Genomic DNA, 6,450 nt, shown 5'->3' with positions numbered 1-6,450 from the left:
TCCTCCTCTCATTATGGTGTTGGTCTGACCTTCGGGCTTTTTTGGGAGATTGGGGTAGGGTTTCTTCATCCCACCTAAAGCATTGGCAGCGCAAGGTAACTTTCCCTTCCTGATCTGGCTCTCGATTCGTTCTCCCACGGAGACAACCTCAGTAAAAGTTGGGAAGCTGGATCCTACCATTTTCTCCATATATTGAGTATGAAGAGTTCCCATAAACATATCAATTAGCTCCTTATCAAGGAGAGGAGGTTGGACGCGAGCTGCTAGCTCTCTCCAACGCTGGGCGTATTCCTTGAATGACTCATTGTTGCGTTGAGTCATGTCTTGCAGCTGGGTGCGATTGGGTGCTAGATCAGTATTGTACTTATAATGCCTAAGGAAAGCCTCAGCAAGGTCCCTCCATGACTGGACCTGTCCTCTCTCTAGCTGCCTATACCACTCCAAGGATTCCCCACTGAGGCTATCTTGGAAGTAATGAATCAGGAGTTGATCATTGCTGATGTAAGCAGCCATCTTGCGACAGTAGGCTCTGAGATGAGTTCTAGGGCAGCTGATCCCTTTGTACTTGTCAAAGTCTGGGACTTTGAATTTTTGCGGAATCACAAGGCCTGGCACCAAGCACATGTCAACGGCGTCCAAACCGGGAGTAGTGGTAACCTCCAAGGACTTGAGTTTTTCTTCCAAAGCGTGAAGTCTCTCAACAGCTAGGTCTAGGAGACCTCCAACAGCAGGTTTGGTGGGTTGTGGGATGAAGAAAGCGTCATACGGATCTTCATCACCCATCATGGATCCATGGCGAACAGATGTAGCAGAATGCTCATGGGGGTTCACATTGTCCATGGGAACAGGAATAGGGGTCGGTCCTCCTCTAGGATGATTAGGGTTACCATCAAGGCCAGTCACTCCAGGGATGCTAAGCGATGGTGATCTAAACTGAGTAGCAACTTTTCTGGCTTCGGCGCTAGTCTCGGCATCCTTTTCCTTCTGAGCTAGGAGCAACATGGTCTCAAGCAAATGATCCATCTTAGCCTGCATGGAGTCAATATCTGTCCTCATCGAAAATTGGTTTGCCTCAAGCTGTTCGAGTGTCATCTTGTAGTTGTGGCGTGTCTCGTACCTGTGTCGAGTAGTCAGTGTTACTGGAAAAAGGGTAGAATATGGTGTAAGTTTTTGTTCCTGAGAAATGATATGAAATGCATGTTGATGATATGTAAATGCACGAATTTTTGCCATTTTTTTTGCAAAGGAATACAAATACTCAAGATCAATCACACTTCGTGCACATCAAGATAATAGGAGGAAGTAATAGGTATCTCTGATTACTGAAATTCCCAAGGGTAGGCTCTAAGGTTAAGAGGTTCCTAGAGTCATTGATTCTTATTGAGAGCGTCACTGCCGTGACGAAGACTCGTCGAACAATGATACCCTTAAGATAATCTCGTCTTAGGCGAGGTCTTCGTATTGTCCCAACAAGGAGGGCTCCGTGGGGATTCTACTATGCAACTCTCGAGTCCAAGGTTCTAATAAGGTTCTCAGAGTCATAGATCGAGGTTGGAAATATTACTGTAAGATAGTAATACGTCCAAGGGATCTCATCTGATTGGGGTTTTCATATTAACCCAACAAGTATGAAACTTCGTAAGTTAATACTACATAACCGCCGGATGTAGTGGGTTAAAAGGTCCCTAGAGTCATTGATCCAACTTGAGAATACTATCGTCGTGACGAAAACTCGTTGGGCAAGAATATCTCAAGAGAATCTCCTCTAGGCGGGGTCTTCGTATCTTCCCAACAAGTAAGACTCCTTGTGGGCATCCACTATGCAACCACCAACTTAATCTTAGGGTTTTTCTCAGACTCGGGTAGAAAGCCTATCTCACAAAGTACCAACAAGCAGAGAACCTCAATAGTATCATAGGAAATAAACCACAACATAATAATTACAATCGACTAATAGTAGAATAAAGATAACAAATAAACAAGGTTAACACTCAATACATAAAATGAACTAAGTTAGGCTTCATGCTCTCTTGCTTGGAGCTTAGTCCCCAGCAGAGTCGCCATTTGTCGCACCTCGAAAAATACGATCCCTCGCGATGAACGCGGAAATGTTATGTTCGAATAGAGTCGCCACCGAACTTTATTTATTCCAATAAAGGAATAGGAAAATATCGATAAAACCTTTCAAAAATAGAATTATGGTCGTCGTAACCATATTCGAGTTCGGGAGTCGATTACACAAGGGGAAGGTATTAGCACCCCTTACGTCCGTTGTACTCAATGGGAACCTTTTAGTTTAATTTGCGATTTGAATGTTAACTTATGTTATTTGTTTTCTTCGAGTGATAAGAATATTAAAAAAACAAGATGGTGGGAACCTCAGAAGGGGGAAAAGGGAGGTTTTTTATTAGTGTGCTCGCCAAGATCTCACAATCTCGTGCCTACGTATCCTTATGGTGCAATAAGGAAATCAGAGCATTCGTAGTTCGGGGAACTACGGTTGGTTGGTGTGTTTTGTTTTATGAACGACTGTGTAGGTCGACGTTCTAAAGGCTAAACGTTGACTTGTTTACTCTTGGTGGAGGCGCTAACACTAGTTCGTTGTGCGCATTAGAAAGGATTAACATTGTTCTTTTTTTTGAAAAAAAAGTTTTGGTCACAAGGGGGTGACGAGTTGGATTAATATGTTGAATGTTTTGTTTGATTGGGTTAGATCGCACGTGGGCAAGAAAGGATAGGTTTGTTGTGTTAAGATATTTTGGTTGGATGACGATTACTCGGATAGTTGAGTAAGACAACTCGTATCCTAATAGTCGAGAAAGGGAATAGAAGACTCTAGACCACTTTCCTTTTCATCTGAGTGATTATGAAAATAGTTTTATGTATGGTTGATGTATTTTAGAATGAACGATAAGTACTTGAATGGCTGAGTAAGACAACTCATATCCAAGCATTGGAGAAGAGGAATTGAAAACTCAAGACCATCTCCCCTTTTGTATAGTTTATTATGAAATGATTTGATTAATTTATTGATTTGTGGAAAAGTGACAGTTGTTCGATTGACCGAGTAAGAGAACTCGTATTCAAACAATCGAGGAGAGAAGTTGAAAACTCAAAGCCATCTCCCTTTTCATTTCGCTTATTATACGAGTATTTTGATTTAATCGGGTTTAGAAGTTTGCAAACAAATGACGACTGTCTAACTGACCAAGTAAGAAAACTCATATTCAAATAATCGAGGGGAGGAGTTAAAGGCTTAAAACCATCCCCCTTTTCACTTTGTTATTATGAAATGGAATTGATTTGATTGTGTTTAGGTCGATGGGAATGACAATTATTTGACTAACCGAGTAAAATAACTCGTATCCAAATAATCGAGGAGAGGAGTTGAAAACTCAAAACCATCCCATTTTTCATTTCCAAATGAAATGGTATTTAATTGTGATTAGGTATTTTAATTTAATTTGAATAGACAATACTCAATGTTGGATCGAGATTTGAAATTTGAGTTTACGAATGAAGTGGATTTTATTTAGTGAATCATCTAATCGATCAATTTACAATCGACTAGGTCTCATTGTAAGAAAGCCCAAGAGTAAGCTATGTGAGGTTGATGGTGATGCTTTAAAAGCGATCGACTTACAAAGGTGTTTGAAGATGGATTCGACTTTGAATCTAGAGTTAATTGATTTTAATGATTTATCATGATAATTAGGGCAATGAAGTGATGAAGGTCATTATGAAGATATGACTTAGAACATGATTCATTCGGACCTAGAAGTTGCACAAATGAGTTTAGTCAAACATATACGAAAAATGATAGCTCAAACAATTTACGAATTAATCAACGATTAATTTAGGTTTACAAATAAAGTATCAAATCCATGATTAATTTTGAGTTTACGAATTAAATATTAAAATAATAGTAAATAAAATAGCTAAAAAACAATTAAGTTTACGGTAATAATAGTCTATATATATTTTACATAAAGATAAGGGAAAAGAAAATGGGTGAAAAAATAAATAAATAGTAACTACAAAAAAATATGGGCTTAAAGTGAGGAAAAGCCCAAATTTGTGCGCACTGCATAACAGTAAAGGGGGGGGGGGGTCCGGTTAGCCAGAGAACCTTAGGCCCAAAACTGAAAGGGGAGCCTAGTGAGCTCGACCAACCCTGTTGACCCCATGTATCGCCATCGTCCGTCAGATCCGTGGATCTGACCTGGTCAAACAAATCAACAAACGGATGAGGAGTGCACACGGTAGTGGATGGTGGTATAACTACATAAGAGTGCCTGGTTGACCGTTGGTCAATGCCGACGAGGCTCACCACCTCCTCCGATAAACCTTCCGGAGAAGACGATGGTTTCCGGCCAACGGCGGCGGCGCCACCTTCTTCTCCGGCGAACCACCACTCAAAAACCAGAACGTCAAATACTAACCCTACCTTGTTTTGGCCGGAGAATCAAATCCGGCCTTAAATCTTCCTAAATCCTCCACAAACAACCGGATCGGCCCTCCCAACCAGACGAAAATTCAAAACTCCGACGAAATAAACTTTCAACGTAACCCAACAAACCCTCGATTCCTTCTAACAGACAACTCAAAATGAAATCAACAGCAAGAAATAATTCAAACCCCAAACCCTAATTTCAAAATTAAAACCTCCCTAGTTGTAATTTACAGAAATCGTTAAAGGGGTTTTACTCAGTTCAGAACGGCGAATATAACGACTTAAAGGTTTCAAGTAAAAGAGGGAGAAGAAGGCTACTTGGTCGGAGCGGATCCGACGACAAGATCTCCTTCGACGCGGTTCAGATAAGTCCTTTCTTCGAACTTTCTCCTTCTTCTTCTTCTCTACTCTGCTCTGTTTGCTATTAGTTTCTGTGTTGGTCTGAGCTCATCGACGTTAGAATTTCAGCGTGAAACTCCAATGTAGATTTAAAAAAATCGTGAGCTTTTCTGAAAGGTGTTCTTGGATTTTTTTGCAGAATAACGGTCCCCCCTCTTCAATGATTGAACGCCATCTCTTATAGATGGGCGTGTGATTTTTTCGATTAGGAGCTGGCAGGGATTATAGGATCATTCTGTTAGATTTTCATCTCCCTGCGATTTGGTGAATCTTGCCAATCTGTTAGGATTGAATTGGTTTATTTTTGTCTGTAGTGAGGTCTTCATATCTGTCAAGCTTGGGTGGTCCCCATTAGCATTAACAAACGATTTTCAACTTTTCAATATCTCTTTGTTGTTTCAAATGAGTTTTGATATAAGCTGGTATTTACTCCTTTTCTTTTGACTTTGGTTGACAGTCCAAATGGCTATGTATACTACTTATCATGAAAATGTAGGATTTTTACTGAATATGTCCTTTGTTTTTCTTACAGGTTATGCACAAGTCGTCTTGGTGCGAGCGCGAGGAGGATGACGATAAAGTGACTTGCACACTTAGCATGAATTTAATTCAATGAAAGCTATGGTCCTGGTTCAACACACTCTCTCTAGTTGGATGGATTCAAGTTGCATGACATTTTCTTTTGGTCAAAACTTGGTTTTGCAATTTGTAATTAAATATCATACCTATTCCTAATCATGATTTTGGAACAGAAACGTGTATAAGTTCCCATTCATATGTATGGCTCTAAATTTGTGTAAAGAAAGAACTTGAATTACATTCGGTGCACATAAGCAACTCTTTGGATCACTTAAGCAACATACAAACACGTTTCAAAAATGTAATATTAATTTAAGAACTCCTTAACCAATGGTAAGTGAGGGTGTAATTATTAGGAGGCCAAATGAAACGTGAACTTGCAATAAAGCAAAACGTCATTCAATAAGTGTTAACAAGCAAAATGAACTTACAGTATTTGGCACATGCTAACAAGAGAATTAAACTTGGACTATGTCGTATGGTTACAACTTAAAACTAAAGGCCCACAAAAGAATAATGAAAGAATGATAACCAAATCATCGGCCATGTGAGGGTAGTGCTAAACTTGGGACAAAACCCGGATAAAAACAAGCTGCCATAAATCACAAGATTTGAAAATGATCATGTTAAGAACGTGTCATGCATTTTGAAGTGATTAAACGAACATATCCAAAGTAAGAACAAGTCATGGGCTATGAACAAGGAAAATGATCAGATGAACTGCCATAGATTAAGGAAAGTAAATGAAATTTTATGGGACCGAGAACTTAAGCTAGAACTAATAGTCATGAACGAGTGCATACTGAATGAACTCATGCAAATGAGATCAAGCTATACAAGATGAAAAGTTTAGAAGAACTTAAGGTTGGGAAGCCACACAAAGAATGCCATATATGATTTGGGTTTGTGAAGCTATGAGAAAGTAAAGATCCCTGAGTATCGAGTCTATGCATTGTGTTCATTGGTTATGAGTGTTAATGAAGGCTTACAAAAATGCCCGAACAAAATTGGGGTATGAC

At 39.6% G+C, this 6,450-nt stretch overlaps 1 long non-coding RNA gene across 1 annotated transcript; it reads left to right on the top strand.

Annotated features, from left to right (window-relative positions):
* Positions 1-5,045: 5,045 nt before the first annotated feature.
* LOC127085514 (uncharacterized) lies at positions 5,046-5,701 on the top strand. The gene is made up of 2 exons (XR_007789168.1): positions 5,046-5,274; positions 5,385-5,701. It is a non-coding gene; the product is annotated as an uncharacterized LOC127085514 (long non-coding RNA).
* The last annotated feature ends 749 nt before the right edge of the window (positions 5,702-6,450 follow it).

Source organism: Lathyrus oleraceus, chromosome 5, assembly GCF_024323335.1.
Source record: "Lathyrus oleraceus cultivar Zhongwan6 chromosome 5, CAAS_Psat_ZW6_1.0, whole genome shotgun sequence".
In the NCBI taxonomy this organism is placed as follows: Eukaryota; Viridiplantae; Streptophyta; class Magnoliopsida; order Fabales; family Fabaceae; genus Lathyrus; species Lathyrus oleraceus.
Note: the sequence above shows the minus strand (reverse complement) of the source record. Positions and strands in the feature narration are given on the sequence as shown.